This window comes from Cydia strobilella, chromosome 5 (assembly GCF_947568885.1).
Source record: "Cydia strobilella chromosome 5, ilCydStro3.1, whole genome shotgun sequence".
NCBI classification, from domain to species: Eukaryota; Metazoa; Arthropoda; class Insecta; order Lepidoptera; family Tortricidae; genus Cydia; species Cydia strobilella.
The window spans coordinates 17,593,267-17,617,293 of record NC_086045.1 but is presented as its reverse complement, the minus strand read 5'-3'; positions in this window follow the sequence as shown (position 1 = coordinate 17,617,293).

The window sequence follows — 24,027 nt, the reverse complement described above, 5'->3', positions numbered from 1 at the left end:
ATGTAATTTTGCAACTCGCTGTGGGTACCTATTGATGTTGTAATCACTTCAAAGGTAAAAAAAAATATGTAGGAGCTATATTTTTTAAGTTTAACAACTAATACATACATGAATTCGCAAAATTTTAATTCGATCGATACTGTTGCACCAATAACAATCAACGGACTGAGTTCGCTTGAAAATCATTTTGTTGTAGAAATATCTAATAGAATAAGAATGGTTTTTATAAGCAAATGTGAATTAAAAAAAAACATTTACTCTTACGTTTTATATTCCATGTTTTCAGACTCCTCATTATTATATCATCAGTTTACGTTGAAAGTACCACGTAACTTTCCTGCATCATAAATAAAGCCAGATGAAACTTGCGATAAGTATAGCACATGCCTCGCTTTCTCAAACGCTCCAAGTGGCAGGTAATGCGACATACCCCGTGCATCGCATTAACTCACATTTCTCTAATACCAATATTTATAACGTTTATGAACGCCGATAGACATAAATATTTTTAATTCATTAAAATATTTAGTTTTCAAGTTGCATATGTTCGTGTGAGCGAAGCCGCCGCGGTGACAGACGGGACTGCAGTCATCATCAATTAGGCCTACTGTGACATACTTTTGCAAAAGGCTCAACTATTATAAGAACTATAGAACACATACGCCTTAATAGAATGAGGCCGGGTTGTAAGCATGCTATGAATTACACTTCTTACCGATAGTTTGTTTTATTCGTCGGCGCTTTGATCAAAGCTACCGGTTACTGTCAATTCCATGGCGTGGATCGAATACCTCTCATTCGATTCTGTTAACCTTACTAATTGAATCGAAGCTCTGCTTTAAGAGGTATTTGTTTTCATTAGTTAACACTTAAGTGGTATTATGTGCGTCGAGAAGATTCCTTTGCTTTAAATTACTACAAGTAACTTAAGTAGGACTTGCCAAAACCTTCTTTTTCTAAGGCTCTTGTTAAAAATAAGTATCTTGAATGTTCATAGCGTTGTTATTTATTCCGATAAATTGTATGCATAACTACGTTATTTATTAAAAACTTATTGATATTCTGTTTCTTCGTTATACGAAAAGAACCCGAAAAAAATGTCGTGTGGCTACCGATAAGATCTGACTAATACTTGATTTGTAACTATATTATTTGAATATGCCCTCCTATGGAGCAAACAACTACATATTGTAGGACCACTTTCTACATGTTTTTTTTTTGGAATATAATATTATAGTCATCTGGAATTATATCTTACAAGAACAAGCGCGCAAAAATATATGACACGTCCTCAGTATCAGCGTCCTAAGGGCACGTTATCACACGTCATACCAACACTGGTCGTCGTCGCCGCGGTGGGCGTCGTCTTTTCGTTGTTGTCGTTGTAATAAATAAATGGGACACCCCAGAATCGCAAAAAAATAAAATAACTACTTATTAACATCTGACCAGCCAAAATGTATGAAACAGCCGATCTTCTATCGTGATTTCGGGGTTGGTCCCATAGTATAAGTTGCTCAGTATGATGACATATATTCATCCCGCAAAATACATATTGTTAGTTTTAAAAAACTCATGCGCTTTAGCAAAGTAAACGAAATAATGACTGTCGGAATCTATCGCTGTTGTGGGTTTATCTATGGCCATCAAACTGTACTTATTTTGAGTTGAATCTATAAATGTACTAGTATTTACGTATAAATTGTATAATTACCATTGTATAAAGCCAATTAGCATACGTTTTAAATGAATAAATATTATCTTATCTTATCATCAGTGTTGCTAACAACAAAAACACATGAATATTTTCGTTCAGAAAATTGAAGACATGTTTAATAATTATACCGTCCATTGCATAACCCGTCCGTCTCAATGTGTATTCACCCAACAAAAAAATCTAGTAACAACAAACTTATTTTTACATTAATAAATATACCGGCCAGTCAGCTAGGAAGGTCGCGACCTCCTGATTGTATTTTACCGGATATGACCTGCGGGGAGTGTCGATATTAAACGTTAATACTATTACGCTATTAGTTTTTTTAACGTTCAATCATTAGGGCTCCGTTAACGCTGTGTGAAATATTGAGGGGTGTAGAATGAACTTTACTCACGTACAAACATGCCATAATAGGCTGAGAGGTAGAGGCGAAGTAGCTTTATGCCAATCGTGTTATGCCATGTAAAAATATGACAATCAATGCAGAATAGTACTTATTCTTATGTTTAAACTTTTCCATAGCGCTAATAACAAAATAAAAAAAAAGTACGCACTAAAAAGTGGTCTCGAGAAAAAATAACAAACCTACTTACATCAGTATTTATCAACAAACAATATCTCCAAATTATTATAAAGCGACTTGTTAACATCCATTTATACTATTAAAGGATTACCCAAAAAGAATAATGTTAAATGATCTTATTGAGAGGGTTGTAGACACGCTATGTTACAAATCATACCACCCACGCGACCAGACTTATCTATTTGTAGTTGATGAAAAGCAGAATGGTTATGACCATTCATAATTATACAGAGGAATATAAATGTCAGAATAATATTTAAACATATTTGATTAGTTATGTAGGTATTATATAACTAAGTAACACCCCACTTTTTTCCACGGGGGTTAAATACAGATCCGCAATCTCCCAGTATTACATAGTTGTTATCAATGGAACCCTACGGTTTCACAGTGGAAATGGCAATTACTCTTACGATCAATTTGTTCACATGACAACTAACAGTTTTTTTACCCTAGCGGTAATTATCCCAGAACAAATTTCACAACCCCTATATTTTGGTTTGGATTGTCTATCACTATTTTAAGCTTTGTAACGACAAAACAATGAAAGGGAATTTACTAATTTACAACATATATCTGTATATCAACATATTTCTATCTATTAATTGAATGTTATAATATAATACCTACTATATATATATATATATATATATATATATATATAATGTTATAATATATATATATATAGCAGGTATTTTTTACTTTAAATATCTTAATTATATTTATGTCTCGCTGATTGCAATTAAGGCGGCTAAAGGAAAACAAGAAGGTGGGTGCATCAACTATTCCTTGTTATTATTATGTCCCGTCAGCCAGGCGACAATAATAGCAGGACAGTTTATTAGAAGAACTCTTGTACCACGTTAAATTGTCGTGCTTGGTAGATGTCCCATTATGAAAAGGGATCATTCGCTTATAACTACGTGTTTAGTTAATTTAAATGCCATAAAACCAGAATTTCATAAGTGACCCAGGAGACCATAACCATGGCAATGTTTGACTAGAAAAAGTTGTTTCACTCACGTCACAATGATGATTACAATGTTCGCATGGCTATCAAAATCTTAGATTTTTAAGTTCAAAATCAAATTCTACCATTTCTTACTACAACGATTTCCAACCGCATCATCTGGTCAGATCCAGGTCTGGACCTAGGAGGAAAACTAAACTTTTTTGGGTTTGGGAAAGGAAATTAAACATACTGAGAAATTATTTCCATTGGGTAAACTGACTGTTGCGTCTGACTGTTCAGCATTTCAGCATCATCAGTAGTGGATCAGACTATGCTTCAAAAGTATGTATATACCATTCTGCACTAAAAGTTTTACAAAAACAAATACATATATAGGGTGGACCAACATTTGGTCCACCTTATATTTAAATATTTATATTGAACAGTTAAATTACGACAGCTACTTGTGAATGCTAGCTGTAGAGATATCTCTATTTTGACAAGTATTCAGAATGGCAGATACTTATGATGCGTTGTCTCATCCGTAACTATTGATGCTGGCTGTACCTACTGAAAAGCTAGTGGTTTGTAGTTTTTGTTACTATCAAAATTGTTATTTGTGGACTGCTCATTTGGAACGGTAATGGCGGTAAACCAATTACAAAATACACGAGCAAGAGATGCGTGGGATTGCAGGGGTGATGATGATTATGGGAAATGTGTCATCTGTCCGGTCACGGCTGACTGGTGTGGAATCTACTACGAAATTGTTCGACATTTATGTGATTATTGAAATTAAAACAAATAAACCAAAACGTTATACGAAATAACCGAAGCGTAATTTTACTAACTAAAACTGCACGAGGCCATGCGCTTGGCGAGGAACAGAACCCTATGGAGGAACCTGGTCTTCAGCAGAAGGACATGATGTCACGATCCTCAGTATTGAGGGACCGACTGAAGAAGAAGAAGAATTTTACTAACATACCATCTTGTAGTTCAGCACATAGTATATTAAGTAGTAAGTACATATTATTATTGTTACTTGGTGACAAAGCCTGAGTTGCTGATCACGAACTACGAATGGACTTGTTTATTGCTGATAGTAAATAAATAATAGTTTCGGAAATAATCGTTTCAGCATGCAATTTTAAAATATGACATCATTTGTTATATAATACCTCAGAAATTGATGTAAGTTGGCCTTCATTTTATAGATAAGTATTTACTTAAACATAGTCTCAGATTCGTTTATTTGTAAGTTTACGAAAAAAAACCTTTTTTAAATATATTTTCCCCATCATACCATTAATTATTAAACAGAAATTTGTCGTTTCACGCTCGTACCTTGCTAGTTAAGGTTAAGGCTCAGTAGCTCCCACACCATCTAATTGTAAAGTTCATTCAAGTTTCCACCAACTAGATCTATTAATTTCACGTTTAAAAATTAAACCGCTCTATAAATCATAAATGTAAAGCTAGCCGACATCGATAATACAATGGGACTACCTGATTTCTATCCAATATGATTTGATTAACGACGTGTTGAGATACTCCTATTCATAGCGACGTCAAAGGGTGATCGCATCAAGTATTAATAAAGAGAATGTTTTACGTTCCAGCTCAAGCGAGCATGGTCGAGGACAATGAAAATCCTGAATCACAAAGCAAGCATTCCTCGTAGTCCCAACACTGCGATACATTCTAAAATGAGCGGTGTTTCGTCAATAGTACTGTCCATCCACATAACGTCCACAAACAATATGGACATAAGTAAAAATAAATGGCGATTTCGGGAAAAAAAAAACTATTTCTAAGAACGTTTACAAGTCTTTCGAGATGTTTGGCGGATTTGTCAATATGCAAATAGATTGTTTGTGCACTTGTAAATCGGCAAAGTAATCTGGACGGCGGATCTGTGACACGACACGTCCCCGTCGCCACCTACGGCCGGCGTCACTCGATGTCTGTGTCGGCGGCGTGACGTGACGTATCTGACTGTTGACACAGCGACACCGATTGTAACCAAGATCACTGATTGCATTCGGTATTGTAACTACTATGCGACAGTTGATTTCGTTTTGCGAATCCATCAGATATACATACTAGGTTGTAAAGCATAACACCAAAGAAAACTTTGGATAATTAAACTGTCGTATTTGTGTAGAGTCTTAGGGTCAGCTGCACCAAACTGTTTGTCATCGTTAAAGAGTTCCTTAAATTGTATTGTATGCAAAGTTTCATAGTAAACCGCCGCGGCGCGCCGGGTGACGTTGATTAGTCTATCAAGTGCGGATGGTGCAACTGGCACTTAATCGTATTAATCAAACACACATAAAAATGTTCTCTATTCTCATTTGACAGCGCGCAGAACAAATTTACTTCATAACGAGGTGACGTGTTGCTTTTGTGGATACGTTATATTTTACGTAAGACCCGTATACTCCGTATAGGGATGGTATACGAAGGTCAATAAATAAGGCTAGTTTAGATAATTCGGCTCGTTTGCCGACAAACGAGATTTGTACAATTCTTTTATAGTTTTATGACGCCTCGTTAGCACCGGTCATCAAGTTGGTCTAAATAGCCAACTAATTAGTATTGTTTCCTTATTTCAGTTCTCACCAAACTTTTTATAAGCCTTAAATTTATTGATCGCGTTTAATGACTACAGTTAGCAGTTAAAAAATGAAAATCAACGATACGATCGCCAAAAAAGGCCGTTGATTTACATATGTTACTTTGTGTCGCTTAATCTGATATGATATGTGAAATTAAAGATGGAAGCCAAATTCTCATTTAATACTTGTCGAAGTCCCGTTGAGGCGCGTGGCAGGCGCGCGCCGTGCGCCGGCCGCGCGTCCGAGCGGTCGCGCAGACGGGTTTGCTGTTTAAACCATACCTTAATTACGGCAAGGCGTTATCGAGTAAGAATGTGCACACGCGACATAGGTATTAATTTTAATGAAAGAAGTGTGCGCCCGAGGAGCACCTGCCCGAGTCGTCGGTTTACTGAAAACTATGCAACAGGTGAAACTGTGGAGACGCAACTGATTATGAACTTCTTGTAGTAGTGTTTGCCATGTGTAGTGAAATGGTAATAATAACTTAAGAACCTAAACGTTATAATGTTTACTTAAATTATAATTAATACGCCATAAAGAAACAATGAGTAGATGCGCAGTCCAAAATTATGTTTAGAGCTTTTTTTCAAGCAAGTAATTATGAAGAGTGGTTAATGTATAAAATTTGTTATTTATTTTATAGGATTAAAATAAAACAAAGATGTAGAAGTTTACTTTACAAGTCTATATTTAACAATTACTCTAGCTTACTTGGCAGAAATTCCAGTCATAAAAAAATCTTTACAGTACATATGGTGCTACTTTCTCGCACTAGTGCGTCAAATAGCGCTTTTCGTGCATATGTCGAAAGTTTAAAGGGCCATATGAACTGTAAAAGGTTGTACGATACACGTGCGAATAGGTAATTCGCAACTCGTGTCGATTTAAACACTCCCTGCGGTCGTGTTTTAATTTATCGCCACTCGTTTCGAATTTCCTCTTTTCCGCACTTGTATCGTAAATAACTATTGTCTACTCGTCGACTTTAATGGTTGAACTTTGGTCATCTTGGTTACACTCCATTTTAAGGAAGCAAGTAAACACTTTATTGTACGAAAAGAAAGGAATATTTTTTACCCGACTGCCAAAGGAGGAGGGTAATGTTTTTCGAGTGTATGTATGTATGTATGTATGTATGTATGTCTGTTTCTTTGTGGCCTCCTGTAGCCTAAACGGCTTGATGGATTTTGATGTATGAGGTATCGTTAGATTCGTCTTGATCACGGGAGTATCATAGGATACATTTTACCCCGAAATTCCTACAGGAACATGTTAATTCTTCGTAAACGCAAGCCACCCACGCGTCTGCAATCAATGAGCAAATAACTTGTTCTGCAACTCCCGCGCACCTCTCGCGTAGCGGTCTGGTAGCAGGCAAAGAAGGGCGTGGCCTGCCTGGTGGCGCGCGGTGCGGTACGGAGGGGGATATTCTCGAGTCTACAACCCGAACGCGGGCACACGCACACGCATGACATGAGGGCACACGTCGTTGACGGTCGACTTATCTAAGTGATTTTTTTCGATACTTCCTCGTCCGAAGCGAAAATTATAAAGCAATAACTTAGAACAAGTTAAAGTTTAGTTTTTCAACTAAAAATATATAAATAAAAAATTAATTATTATAAAAAAAAACAAAAAACCCGACTGCACACTAAAAAAGAGGAAAACAAGTCCCACAAGAAATATTGATTAATCAAATGCTTAAACCAAGCTATGGAATACCGTTTAAACAATATAAAAAATGCACTATGAAATGTGTATGTAATCGATAGTTAAATAAATAAAAACTTATTCTAAATACTAACTAAATAATTATAATTTATAAATGTTGATGGTAAGTATTGCAGGCGGGGACCAACTTGACCGCCACCAACGAAAATACTTACCTAAGTAACATTCTGCTAAATAGTGAACTTAACAACCAACAACCAAAATGACTATAAGTAACTCTGTGTTGGTCCCCGCCTGCGATACTTACCATCAACATATATAAATTATAATTATTTAGTTAGTATTTAGAATTAGTTTTTATTTATTTAACTATCGATTACTAACATTTTTGCATTTTTTATATTGTTTAAACGGTATTCCATAGCTTGGTTTTAGCATTTGATTAAACAATATTTCTTGTGGGGCTTGTTTTCCTCTTTTTAGTGTGCAGTCGGGTTTTTTGTTTTTTTTATAATAATAAATTTTTTACTATATTTCTTCACTGAAAACATTAATCAACGACACACGAAATGCTTCGGATTTAATGGTGGATGGTGCCAATTGCACCATCCGCACTTGACAGACTGATCAACGTCACCCGGCGCGCCGCGGCGGTTTACTATAAAACTTTCCATACAGTAAAATTTTGCTAACTCTTTAACGATGACAAACAGTTTGGTGCATCCGACCCTTAGTGTCACGATGAGGCTGTATGTTAAATGATGTGGAATGATCGGTCTCGCTCGGTACAGGTGCCGGCAAACTTCTTGAACAAGTGATCTAGCCTGTAAGTTCGTTTAATCTTATCATTATTTGCGCGACAGAGATGGAAATACAGTACAAAGTTACACTGTTGTTGTTACACTGTCGTATTTTATTTCTATCTCTGTCGCGCAAATAATGAAAGGATTAAACGAACTTACAGGCAAGGTCACTTGTTCAAGAAGTTTGCTGGCACCTAGGTATACTCTGGATGCTCCAAGCATCCTAGCGATTGGTACTCGTGAGTAGTATTTACCTATTTGCAGATCGTGGCCCGCGTGTTCACAGTCCGTAGCCCTAGAACGAGATTGCATGATTTTTATAATATCATTTTCTTTCCAAATGTTGGTTTAGTTAGACAATCGGCTTTCTGTGAGTTTTCTATATTAGTATTTTCTAGTGCAAAACTAACGCATTTATTAATTTTATTCAAATAAGTAACTCGTTTTTTATTGAAGCCTCACTATCTCATCTTGGTCTCATTATTTTGTTGATTTATTTTATTCCAATCTACACTATGCAGGTAGTTTAAATGAACTTTTTGTGACTAGTCCGGGTACATAACGATGTTGTTAAGCATTGCTGCCCTTAAAAATGTCGGCAATGGCGACTTCATGCCTTTTATTGTAATAATTGTATCAAAAAAGTAAAAATGTGGTAGAAGAAACACGTCTCTATAGTTTTAGTAATAACGTTTATTTTTGTTTATATTGAAAACTGCTTATTATTGTCATTATTAAACGGACGCCGGTTGATTACTAAACGTGGCGTAGTCACAATAATTAATTCCTTTATAATGTTCCAACGCGGTTTTAATGCGCATTATACTGGGTTTAACGCTGTTGCTGCTGCGCTTTTTAGGGTTCCGTACCTAAAGGGTAAAAACGGGACCCTATTATTAAGACTGCTGGCCGTCCGTCTGTCTGTCTGTCTGTCTGTCTGTCTGTCCGTCCGTCTGTCTGTCACCAGGCTATATCTCATGAACCGTGATAGTTGAAATTTTCACAGATGATGTATTTCTGTAGCCGCTTTAACAACAAATACTGAAAACAGAATAAAATAAATATTTAAGTACATCCCATACAACAAGCGTGATTTTTTTGCCGTTTTTTGCGTAATCGTACGGAACCCTTCGTGAGCGAGTCCGACTCGCACTTGACCGGTTTTTGATAGTTCTTATTTTTTTATGAAATACATTGTAATAAATATTGGGAACGTGTATTGCGAGTTGCGACATCTTAACATTTTATATCAGAATTTATAATGACAAGTTATAATGACTTAAGTGATGAGATTAGAAAGCACCTGCTTTAATTAACAATATTTTTTATTATTAGAGTTCCGTATTTCAAAAGAAAAAAACGAAAGCTTTATAGGATCACTCGTGCGTCTGTCTGTCCGTCTGTCACAGCCTATTTTATCCGAAACTAACTGGACCAACTAAGTTGAAATTAGGTACACCCATGTAAGTTTGTGACCCAAAGACAGACATGTAACGTAAACAAATGAATTTTAGAAATGGGGGCCACTTTGGGGGTCACATTTTTTTTTTATAGTTTTAGGATAAACAGTTATTCAAGAAAATAAGCAAAAAATGACCACCCCATAATCTCCGAAACTAAGGTCTGAAATTTTTGAAAAAATACATTAAATAGTTCTTTACCTATAGATGACAGAAAAACCAATTAGAAATGTGTAGTCAAGCGTAAGTCGGACTTAATTACTTAATTTTTGATCCGCCCCTACTTGTTTTTACTCACGTTTCACATATAAAAATAATATATTTAAAAAAAAAATGTAATGTACGGAACCCTTGAAACGCGAGCCCGACTCGCACTTGGCCGGTTTTTTTTTAACTTCTGATTGACCAGTGCGTCAATATTGACCAAATATAGGTCAAGCTACCACGCCATAATTAGGGAAGCGAAGTCTATATCGGTACTTAAATACTCGTACGTCGAATCATTTGAAAACTTCGAAAGCGTCTTTAAGATGTTGCGACAGGTTAATTTGAGGAATAAATTGACGCTCGTCGCCATCCACTTTTATGGGTCGCCGTGTTTATATCTTATGCGAAAGGGTTCCATAATAGAGGCTTAGCGATTGCGGGGCAGCTGCCGGCTGGGCGGGGGCAACGGTTCCGAGCTCGCTCTCTTGAATTTTTAGTACACGAGTTCATCTGTATACGGATTTTTAATAATCATGTGACGATGTGCCCGGGAATGCCTATCGAACTGGTTCGGAGTTCGATGCCCATACAAATATTCTGGTGCAAAAAATAATTGGTCTCAAGTTTGGTCAAGCCACGGTTCCATTCACTGAAATGTTGGACTTTTTGGTGGTTAATTGATAAATGCATGTTTACTTCCTGTTTTTTGGCCTATGCCAGTACATTTCAAAAATTTGAAATAAATTAAGGCGTCTTACTCAAGTCAGATATTTATTTTAAATAATGATTGATGGTTTAATGGCTCCTCTATACGATGGCCCAGCGTAGGCCAGTCCAAGGGACGCATTTATGCGTTAGAAGGAGCAAGTGATATTGCTATCTCATTCCACCGCATAGCTGCGTCCCTTAAACTGGCCTACGATGGGTCATCGTGTAGAGGAGCCATAAAAGAGGTCGAGCACAGCGAAATATCATCTCGCTCGAATATAGAACAGCCCAACTAGGGTAGTATCTCCACCTTACAGAATACAAGTCATAATTCTTTTAACGTAAATTTTGTGTGTATGTATAATAATATTGTCTTCGGTTACCGCGATAGTTACTCATGAAATAAAACTATGAAAACGGATTATATCGCGTATATTGAATTTATAATACATCCCGACGTTTCGAACTCTTTACAGCGTTCGTGGTCAACGGGTGACCCCAGCCAGTCAGTCACCCGTTGACCACGAACGCTGTAAAGAGTTCGAAACGTCGGGATGTATTATAAATTCAATATACGCGATATAATCCGTTTTCATAGTTTTATTTCATGTATGTATAATATTTAATATTAAATAAATGAATACCACAGCCATAATAGCATTGCCACTGTAGGTATAAATTGTTGTTCCTGATGGTGAGTAAGGTTTCCAGTGCATCCTTAAGGACATAGGGTTTGTCAATCATTATCATCGTTCCACCCATATCAAGTCGCAGGCATAAGCTACTTTATTTTAAATGAGTTAAACATGACAAAAAAGTAGTACTCGTGTTCAGCCGGAATCAGGTAAATTAGTAACAAAAACAAATAATGCAGTTAAGTGCTACCAAGACTGATAATAACCATAAATATTCTCAGCAAGTAACAGTACGTACCAACTACGATTACCGTAAAACTGAGCCACTGAGATCCTATCCAGATAACAGGACAAAAGTTTAAACATATCTTGGAATGTAGCCAGTATTAAAAAAAGCTCATTGTAATTTATACTTTAATACATTTGATGTAAGATACAATTGTAACAACACCAACTGCAAGTTTTACTTTGCTTACAGTGAAGAAGTACGATGGATAAAGATCTAGATGCAAGCAGCTAAACGCGAACACAACCGAACATGCCTGTAACTACTGCTTGTTTCTCTCTCTTTGCAACGAAGGTCGTTTTACTTTTAATTAATGGTTTCGTCGAGGTGTCAGAGGTGGTGATGGCCATTGTGAATGAGAGCCGATTGTTTTCTGATATTTACGCAGGTGTAGTACACAAACATATCTCTTACATTTACATTGCACATATCGCCATTGAGAAAAGTCTATAATAGCTTGATTTTTGCCACAGATTCACTGGTTGGTCTGCAAGTGTAGCGCCCGCCGCGGCACACGTCAGACGCCTGTCTGATCTAGTGGTGACGAAAATACGTACAAAGGCTAATACTGGATCTGGATCCCATATTTTAAATCTACGACGAAAAAGGACATTGTGGGTTTCACCTGCGGCGTATTTTGCGCCTGCATGTGGGATTTGTAATTCAGAACGCTGCTCCAGTTGATGTTGTTTATGCGCGTTAACTAACCTGTTAAGGAGTTACGGAGGGGAGAACAGAGAAGGAATGCGCAAATACCATTTACTTACATAATAAACCTTCATTTATGTTAAATGATAACGATCCTCTCAAATATGAAAATCTACCTATTACATGTAGATATGTAGGTAACAATATGCATTAGGTACAATAAGAGCAACGCGGGAGTAACTGTACCTAGATTATACTCGAATCTATTGCCTGGTGACCTTATAAAAAATGATTCAAATAAAACTATTCTGTTACAATATATAATAAAATGTGTGTGTTGTCATGCAGTTAAGTGAGGCATTGATCCCTGTAGTAGTCGATATTATTCGTCGTCTCGCCAATGTGCAATTGTGCATAATTCGTGAATTTTAAGGCTCTATTAGTATCCACGGTATGAAGCGACTTTAAATACTTGAACATTGTAACGCAGGTGCCTTCAAGGTTTCCTTTTATTGACTGTATTTTGTGATATATAAGGTTATTTTATACACCGTCAAATACGTGTGAAATAAAAACGAGCTGGTGTTGGAACAGAATGGTAATTATATGACGTTAGACCTTTTCTTGTCGCAGGCCGTCTTTGTTTCTGAGAAGAATGGCGCTTGAAAGTTGAGCTTGATGATTTTATGGCTGTACAATGTACTCACACTCATCTCCTTCATCCACTCATACAAACGGAGACTGGCACTCTGTATTAAACTTTTAGGGTTACGCACCCACGGCACCCAGCTTCCCCTTGTTCGGTCCGTTTGTTAGTTCTATTTAATAATTTTATTAATACTTATAATAAACTTACTTCATCGCTCCGCTCCGCACCGCTCGAAAATTGTTGAAACAAGAATTATTTCAAAATAAAGGAATCCTAGCATTCCCTTCAAACATGTTAGGGTTTACTATGTAAATTTCTGCACGCAATGAGTGGGCAATGCCCTACACTTTTTTTTGTTTTTTTCCATACCTACACTTTTCAAAGTTGGCGGATACCTACGAATATTCGTATGGATGAAAAAATCATTGAAACTCATTTCATATCAGTCATATTATGAACATACCTTGATAAAAAGACATCATAATAAACGTAAATGATGGCTTCATATACGAGGTATAATATTGCTACTATTGTAAAACGTGTATTTTCAACTCAAAATAAACAAAATTTTACTCTTACTCGATAACTTATCGTTATCGCCATAAACTGGCCGTGTAAGAGTTTGTATACTATGGCTCATATCTCGTAACAAGCTTGTAACTATAACATGCTAAACATTTTATTGGAATGATACTTTTTTTTTAACCTTATCCTGAAACAAGTATTTTAATGAAAAAATACTACTCTAAGCACGAGGCAAAAGTATCCCAGAAAGTATTCGCGTACCGATTTGCAGTGTACACCCATAAGTCAGCATCGAGAGGCGGTTTCCTTTATCTAGATTAGACGTTATAAAATTAAATGGCTCAATCCAAGCTTGGGGGCTAAAACAAACAAAGATTGCGGTTCAGCCAACCTACACAAAATAATGTGTGTGTATGAAATAAAACACTCAAAAAAAATTTTTTTGTAAAGTATTAATATATTAATATAGTTAAACATATTTGAATGCAAGTTTGTTACTTTAAAAAAATAAAAGAATGTTTCCTTTAAGTAAAAAGAGCTAACTTAAGGTTTTAAGGCACTTTCCCTCCAGGGCCCATTAATTTTGCCACCCTGTATCCATATAATTTTTAAACAGTGTTATTAGACATTTGAACAGGGATTAATGTCCTTTTATTGATATAAGTTCTTGCAAAATAACTACGTTTAAAAAAAAACTCAAAATCAGGCAAGGTCACAGGCGGTCACTACACGGTCCGTGATACAGTATTTTTTTAATATGTATTTTTAATAATACTAGGACAAAAAAGTATATGGATATAAAACAAGAGGTAACTTTATATGTATACTGATGTAGTACCTTCAGTTTAAAGATTTTCTTAAAAAGACATGCTATTCTGAATGAGGTTAAACATGTAAACCTACCACTATACTTAAGTATTATTAAGACCTTGTACCTGGTAATGTTTAATGCAAATAAATGATCTTTATCTTTATCTTATCTTATCTTACAAGAATCACAAAAAAACATAAGAATAAAAATCACCCTCCTACTAATAGTAAACCGTGGTAATACCTATTCACGTGTGATGATATAGCATATTATATAGTCATCGTTCATAAACATGAAGTTAAAGGTAGTCTATTATTACAACTTTGAACTTAGTATCCGAACGTAATAGCAACGCTTCAGGTCTTGATATCTGTTCACAGTTCGAAATAAATCAGGGCAATCGGCGCCCGCGCCGCCTCTCGTGCGCTTTACGCTACGGATATGATAATTAACGCCTGGAACACAAAACAATTAGCCGATTACGTAGATAATAGATAAAGAAAGAAGCATCGTAACAATACTTGCATCTAAGACTTATAGGAGCTACTCAAATTATAGGCTTTAAGATCTTCAGTAGTTTGCGGTGCCCCTACCATGTGAATAATGATTTGCAGGAAACTAATGAAAGTACCCAAGTTTTGAGTAGGGCTTCCAATCCCGCAGCCTATCTTTAATCTCTGTACCTGCGGGATTGCACATTTTCGATCCCGCGGATCCCGGTATTTGCGGGATCCCGCATAGAACTTAATGATATCAATTATAAGGTAAATAAAACGACGTAATAATCAACGTATTTAAAGTTTTATTAGAGTTTACCTTTCCAACATCAAAATATTATACTTAAACGTACGTACGTATTTAAACTTTTATTAGAGTTTACCTTTTAAATATTAAATATTACACATAAAAAAAACATTGCACTTCTAGTTCTATTAAGATCAGAATCAACATATGTTAAACAAACTGTAAGGAACTCAATTATAATTGAAGATGAATTATTAAAATATCGAATTTATTATTGACTTTGATCAATATTTTGTTGAATTATTGCACATTGCCTTTTTGCAGTCCCGCAAATCTCGCTGGATCCCACACTCGTAATCCCGCTACGAGCGGGACTGAAAAAATGCGCGGGATCCCGGAATACCAAGATCTCGGAATACCGGGATTGGAAGCCCTAGTATTGAGGATGAAGGCTTTAGACAGTCGGCGCAGGAGCGTTTTTTCAGTCGGCTTTTTAAACACCAAAATTCTCCACAACCACGAGGTTCTCAGTAAATATTTTCTTAACGAGTGTGGCATGCATCATTATGTGGTGACATCAGACAGGAGCCTCACGCCGCTCTTCTTGGCAAACGAGAACTGGCGCAAGCCTGCGGTACTAAGCACCGAGGACCGCAAGGCGGTGTGGATGAGTAAGGAGCTACATATATACTTGACAGGGGCGTATTTACCCTAGGGCCAAGGGGGCCATGGCCCGGGGCGGCAGCCTGCGGGGGGCGGCGCAGGCCGCCGCTGGCTTTTAGTTTCGGGTGCCTCAGTAGCGCCCCAATATATATTTTTTTGTAGTGTAACTGCTAAGGTTGCGGGCTCCCGTTAATGCTTTTTAACGCTGCATGCTTGACGTCGGCATAAACGCCATGAGCGACGTCTAGACGCCTGCCATTGCGTCAGCAGCCGGTATACTTCCTACGGTAAATAAAGGCATCGTGTACGCTGTCCGTACCTCTGTGGCGCACGGCGTCCAGACGCTGACGCCGACGTCAACCGGAAACCGTACAAAAATTATTGAGTACCTATGGAATTTAGAGGCGGCCTTAGGGAGGTGGCAAACGTGTCAGTCGGAGCCCAGCATAAAAAACAAAGCACGTTTATTTAGTGGGTACAAAATTTCCCATCATTCATTTAGTGGTTAATTACTCAGCAAAACATTGATCAATATACGCAATGATAGAACTTATAGTAACTAGATAATGAATAAAATTAGAGTTCGGACACGACACGACATGGTTAGTTTGTTTCAAAGGTGAACCGCAAGGCAGGAGGCTTAGATACTGGACAGCAGAGCCCGAAGGGAAACATAAGCTGTAGAGTTAAAAAACAAACAGACGGAATCCGCAAGCAGGGTATTATTGAGCTAAAGACAGGGAACTTGCCGAAGGGAGTGCACCACGTAAGGGCGAGATGCTGCAGAGCCGCTATTATAGGTACGACCCAATTTACAACGTTATTACTAGTGGCTCTGTGCTGTAGACCTCGCGGTAAGCTTAGAAAATGTAGAAGTGAAAAATACTTAGTTCGTTGAGTCACCGTTATCAAAGTGACCTCTAATTGGTCTTGGTTTCGCATTTTCCATAATTTCCTAAAACTGAATCGACAAAACAATCTATTTAATCATAGAATCTGGTCACAAAATTTCACGACAATCGGTTAAGAATTGCGACCTGTAGAAGAGAATATCCGGACATATGAAAGCAAAATGTCAGAGTTAAAACGGAGACCTTCGCTGACGCTTCGGTCATAAAAAATATGGCGGACTAAAAGGTCAGGTTGCGAGCCCTGAAAAGCTTAAAAGTCGCAATTTCTAGAAAACCCGAAGCATTCCAGCAAGTCGCGCCTTCGCTTTAATTTGAGCGAACGCCAAAGGTCGAGCAGCAGGAGAGCCGAGATCACATTTGTTTCAAGCTCCAAGCCAATTCCAAGCTCTCGCCTCCTCCAGCTTGGTCTTCGACCTTGCATGGAAGCTCTTTATGCGGAGCTAGGCCTTTGGTGTCACTTTAACTTGGTCATTGTTCCCAGGGCCGGATTTAGAGGTGTGGAGGGCCCGGGGCAACAAATTAAATAAATAAATTTAATTTAATAAATTATTTTTCCTATCCTTTCCTAAGTCTCTATTGTGGAGGCCCCTCTTTTGTGGAGGCCCAAGGCAGTTGTCCCGGTTGCCCTCCCCTAAATCCGGCCCTGATTGTTCCAATCTCAAACATAGATTTTTCCCACCTCGACCTTTGGCTTTGCGCGGAAGAGCGCCGCAATTGGACGATCTGGGACTTTAGCACTATGCAGAGCTCGTCTTGGCTATAGGTTTTTGTCCCAGCTCAGCTCCACTGAAGCGTCTGAAGCTCGCCCTTTAAGTCTCATGGGCCCGCAGAAAACTTTAGTCATATTCGTAGCCTTCAGCCTCCCTTAGACAAGACCAGTGCTTTAAGCTCTGTTCTTCTGCAGTTCGGCCTACAGCCTCACAGGGCAGCACACCGCAATTGGACGCTCCGGGCCTCTGGCCTTATGCAGCAATTGGCTATATGTTCAATTCCAAGCTCTGCAGAAAGGCACTGAAAAAAAATTATACTTGTCTTTACTTCATGGGTCATGGGGGGGCGGCAGAGACCCAATGGCCCGGGGCGCCAAATATTTAAATACGCCCCTGATACTTGATCCAGCCACGTATAGAGAGACACTCGCTAGGTGGCTGGATCAAGGGTCAGCAGGGATGCAAAAGGCCGTAATCTTGAATACGGCGCGTATAGTACGTCGGTATTATGCATTCATATAAAAAAATATGGTATACTAATAAAAATACTTTACAGCCGTGATTAAGGAATAATCGCATTTACTCATTAAACACACATTTAAGATTTAAAAAATGGGAGAAAACAATTCATCTTTTCTAAACTAACATTATAAACCTTTAAAAAAAAAAAGAAAGAGTTGAGACCAACTTTACATTTGAATCTGCAACTGATTAACACAATAGTCTAATTACCGCATCCTTTACGAAGCCTTCAGGCCGGGACAGACATCTATAAACAAATGCGTACCAGCGTGGGATTGAATTGCGAATTTTGATATCTCAATCTTGGTCGGGTCAGAGACGCCGCGGTCACGACACCCTTCGGTGGTCACGAGCGGGAACGCTTATTAATTATTTTATTATATGTACGGATTATCAGACCGACGATACTTTACTCACTTTAAAGGAAGGAGTGCGGAATGCATAGTGCAAACTTTTGAAGAATTTTTTATTTTATTTTTATTTTTTTAATGTAAAATACATACAAACCTAAACTACTAACTAAAGATAGTTGTCACGTAATACGTAGATCGATATAGTATTTTATGCACCAGTTGTATATAAAAAATAAAGGGCAAAAATTCGACCCTGAAATTAAGAAATTTTTTAGACAGTCGTCATGAGCATTTTTTGGTTTGGTTATAAAACGTTGCATATAATAATTTCCTACGACTGGGTAGTTATTTTTAAAGTGAGTACATTTTTTTAGTCTGCTCATTGACTGCCGTGAATATTCTGAATGTCTTTACCCTCTTAATCCACAGCTACTACGATAGTACAAAAAAAATCTCCTTAAATTGGCATGTCATTTTATTTCATTCAAAAAGTTTTTTTTTAAACAAAAAACTGTATTTCACATAAGTTGGTAGTAATTTATTTATACCAGTGCAGTGTTAATAGATAGACGATATAAATAATTGTGTTTCATCATAATTGTAACTACATTGTGTAAACAGCCCTAATAAAGAAAAATGAATAAATGAATGCTATGTAAATATGATTGGTGGGCAATTTGATTATTTGGTCACCGTCTACGCCTGCTACTTAGTAGTGCTAGTGGATTGAAAACCAATAGCGTTTTACAAGAACTCATAATTTATACAAATAATATTATAATTTTTTTTCTCCTGTATTTTTGCCTGACGATGAGTTTTAGATGGTGTTTTAAAATACAGATCAGACTATAGATAAAGAGGCACGTATGAGTAAGGCGAAAGGGCACGGCCACTCGGAACGCCAAAATTAAATACAGGACACACTTGCTCAAGGGTCGGATGCTATCGATTTATGGCATAAGTGATTTCTGACTTGAGCATTCACAGATAAGTAGATCAAGATTGCAAAGGTCTGTTTATTTTGTCTTGTTGTATTGAAATGAAAAGAAAACCTTATGTATAAAGAAATTGCTTCGACCATCTCATCATTTAATGTAAGAATGCATAGGTGCATGTCAACTTAGTATATGACTAAGGTGTATAAGTATATGACTTTTATTTGGAAATTATGTGACATTATTTAAATACTATACCAATTGAATTGAATTGCATTGAATTTAATATGAATGTTTTTGATAAATTATTATTGTATCTTAATATGTAAATTTTATGTTAGTGTGTAAGATATTTTTTGCTATGCCCTACTAGGGTATCAGTGCCTCTTACTTTGCAAATACCATCTATGTAATGTAATGTACATGATTATGCAAATAAATAAATACTAATACTAATATCTTTTAAGTCGGTCTTAAACCTTAACCTAAAATGCTTATAAACTCTATGCCGTTTAACCTGGGAGGTCTTTCCTCCATCATCTGAATGATAATATCAGTTCCTTGGATGTACATTTATAGATGTAACATTTTGTTTACTTATTCGTCCGGATTATTATAATATGGCGCCTCATTCACACATCCCCGATACTAACTCATTCGGACAGGAAACAAATTTACCACGCGTACAACATGACCTTTCGGCTCCAAATTAGTTTGAGAGTATAATCTGAATATGCGGTTGAACAAAAACCAACTCATTGTTATTTAAAAGAAGCTAAGGTCGATATTAAAATGCAAATAGGCTCGACCGATGGAATAGATACTAGACAATGCATGCGTGCGACCAATTTTATTTTTTAGACGCAAAACGCGCTATGTCTGAGGCTATGGAGCTTGGCCTAAATAGAAAAAACAAATAAAACTTGTTGGAACTAATGAGTGTGTAATTTTGAGAGACGCGGAGGGTGGTTCGAAGCCGGCGGTCTGCAACCCCTACCTGGAAGGGTGCGTCATTAGCTGGACTGAAAACTACTGCGGCATTAATCAAGATCCCTATAATCATTAATTGTTAGTTTTATTTAAGTAATTACTATAACCCTACATATAATTGTACCTAAGATGTCACAAAGCCAGATATGCTTAATTACATCTTGTTTGGTTTGGTTAGAGGAAGAAGGGTGCCGATAAATCTTCGGAGACAAGTTGCGTTGGTATTTTTTAGTGTTCCGTGCAAAACTTTGTTTTGACAAACGGATCACTTATGGGATCACTTGATATAATAGTAAGCTTTTCAGTCAAGTGCCGCGTTTAGACCACGAAGCTTGCTGAGTAAATTTAGATTTATTTATTTCATAATAATATTATGTATTAAATTACAATATACATAAATGATATTAAAATAATCTACTTACATATATGAGTTTATATTATGATCGTCAAACTATTACTGATACAAATTGTATGTATGCATATTGACTATACAAATATCAAGCGATAGGGCACTTTTTACTTAAGTCGTGATAAAAACGTGACATTTTAACATAATCCACTTTTTATTGCATATATTAGTAATACATCTATTTGGCTTCAATTAGTACTAAGAACACTTATACGTATCTATAAGCAGTCCTAAAATTGCAAGATTTTTTAAACCATGTCAAAAGTGCCCAAACCGCCATGCGGTTTGGGCACCCCAATAAGAGGTTTGGGCACTGTGTTAAATGAGTATTTTTACATATATTAAATTATAATGAAATCGACCAGCAATTAACTGTTTTTAAATATATGTACGGGAAAAAACAGATACTAAAGATTTAGTACTCAATACTCAGTAATCTTTTTAAAGTAATAAGATGGATCTAAGATTCGATGCTACCCAGATAGGCTTATCTAAAGTATACTATGATCTTCCCCGTTTGCTCCATATCTTTGGGTTTGACAATTTGGTTTAAATGTATGTCAATGGGATACTTTACTTAACACTTAGGTACCCCCGACCAGGCATCGTAAACTGCGAGCGAAATCCATTGAAGTACTAGGGTTGTAGCTGGTTGTCATACGTCATTTCAATGGATTTCGCTCGCAGTTTACGATGCCTGCCCCCGACCCACTTACGACTTGACGGGGTAGACCCGTTCGTATAATTAAATAAGTACCTTGATATATCTTTAAGCTTAACTTTTAAACGTATGTTTAATAGTGACGAACTTTTTTTTTTTTTTTTCTTTTATTGGAGAAACAACAGAAGTAAGTACTTACAATAATAGCAAATGATAATAAGATACAGTTCAAAACATATGCACCTACCTCCTAAAACGCTCTCACTAAGAACTATACATAATATAGGTAAGGTACTTAATGCTACAGTAAACTTAACTAAGCTAAGGAAGTTAAGTTGTCTCAGCTAGGATTTCAAGGACTTGCTTTTGGAAACGTACTTTGTTTGTGTTGAAAATGTCTACGGCCGTGAATAGTTTATTATATGTATTGCAAAGGCGAACTTCATTAATTTGGCCAACAAAGTGTTGCCGATTTTCACCGATTACCAAAACAAACAGAAGGGGCGGGAATGCCCAACTCTACATGTCCCGATTTACAAGGTGGTGCCCGAACCTCCCTACTGCCCAATGCTCCCCTACCTCCCCTACAAATAAAAATCATAATCAAAAAAACAATAACTAAATCATAATATTGTCTTCGGTTACCGCGATAGTTACTCATGAAATAAAACTATGAAAACGGATTATATCGCGTATATTGAATTTATAATACATCCCGACGTTTCGAACTCTTTACAGCGTTCGTGGTCAACGGGGGGATGTATTATAAATTCAATATACGCGATATAATCCGTTTTCATAGTTTTATTTAATAACTAAATCAGTTATTTACAATGTCTAAATGAGTATTTTGCTAGCATCACTGAAAAGTATTAGTGTTTTATTATCTTATTTTTTATACACAACTTATCTGCTTCGCCCAAAGGTTGACTGGTAGAGAATGCTTTATGGCATTATGGTCTCCTTTTGTACGTTAAATTTCTTTTGTGAAATATCATTAAATAAATCAATAAATGTCAAATAATATAATTCAATGCAAAATATGACAATATGAGAACTTATACCTGGGTATCACGTAATGCTCGTCAAATTAAAGTACAAGGCATTACAAATAAATATTTGTAATATTTCATGTATGTACCTAATGTATCTAATAAAGGTGTTAAACATTATATTTAATTCACCAGTCACTAACTGACCATGTAAATATCTTATGACATTAAAACCATATTGTTTCATTCTGATTTATTACCTGCAGATGCCTTTAACAATTACATTTAATGCAAGGGGAGCTTAAACCCTACGTTTATGATTCATCAATAACTTCCCCTTAAAAGATCCCCTGTAGATTTTTCACTCAGATAATATATTATATGCTTCATAAAGCACCTAAATATATTGCTAACCTATGTTCTCATAAACCTTTAATGATACATTAATAACAATACCATGATTTAAAAACGAAAGAGAAATAGCTATATTACAGATCAAATTTGCCTAAAACAGACCGCTATTTAACGATAAGACCGTCTAATAAAACTATGAAAACGGATTATACGGATTATAGTTTTATTTCATGAGTAACTATCGCGGTAACCGAAGACAATATTAGATAAGATCGTCTGTTATTATCTGTATGTCTTTTACTGTATTCTCTTTTCATTATGTGGTGCACTTTTATTTTGCTTAGTAGTAGTTAAGCCAAGTTATCCCTACTTTGAGCGGCAGACGGCGACACATCCACTAGCTATCGACTAAATTAATAAATACCTAAAAACGTTTATTGACAGGCAAGGACGTTTACAGACATAATTACACTATTATATATAATAGTCGCAATAAAAAAAATATTGAAGATATGTCACAAGTACAGTCGCCATCAAATATATCGGAGCGGCCGAGGTGCTCACAAATGTCTGATCACGCCTCTATTGTCAGGGCGCTAGATTGCGTGTTCAGATATTTTTGAGCACCTCGGTCGCTCCGATATATCTGATGGCGACTGTGCATCGTACTTACGTTGTATATATATATATATACTTACAATCAAAAAAATAATTTTCAAAATCGGTCCAGAAATGACGGAGTTATGGAGTAACAAACATTAAAAAAAAAAACATACAACCGAATTGAGAACCTCCTCCTTTTGAAATCTTGAAGTCGGTTAAAAATGACCGCATTTTGTAGAAAATTTGAGTTAGTTACTTTAAGTGAAACGTACTTGCATCGTTTCAAGGAATACGTGAAATGCAACATGTGACGAGATTCATGAAAAGTGAAATGATACGTATGCTACTGCATATCGCTCCTGAAATTCCAAACTTTGTGTAAAATTTACTCTTGATCAATTTTATACGAAAAACCAGCGAAACAAAAACAAACAATCGCATCGTTTCACCCTTCACCTATGGCACATACTGCAAATACGGAAGTCCCTGACGACCTAATACTCGTAATCGCTTGCAGGGGTGGCAACAATGCCCCATTGAGATGAGTTCATTGGCAACACCTCACCCGTCCACCCACGCAGATAACAAGTTGTACACATCTGCCTATTTGATAAAATCTAAGTAGCAAGGTACGCCTGACATCGAGTGCAAAGATTTGCATAAAATTCAAACATGTTTCAAGGAACCTTTTTTTGCACTTATGTTTTTAATCTTATTCTATTTATAAGTTTTTTAATATTATTATTTTAGGGTTGTAGGCGAGACAAGGCCACGTCTATTGATAATGGAGCAACAAGGCGTTATTTGACTTATTTGCTAACTCCTAAATACAATAGTAAGTCAATAAGTAACGACAGATAGAGAACCTAGGGGAAAGTAATAGAACGTAAGGTAATAT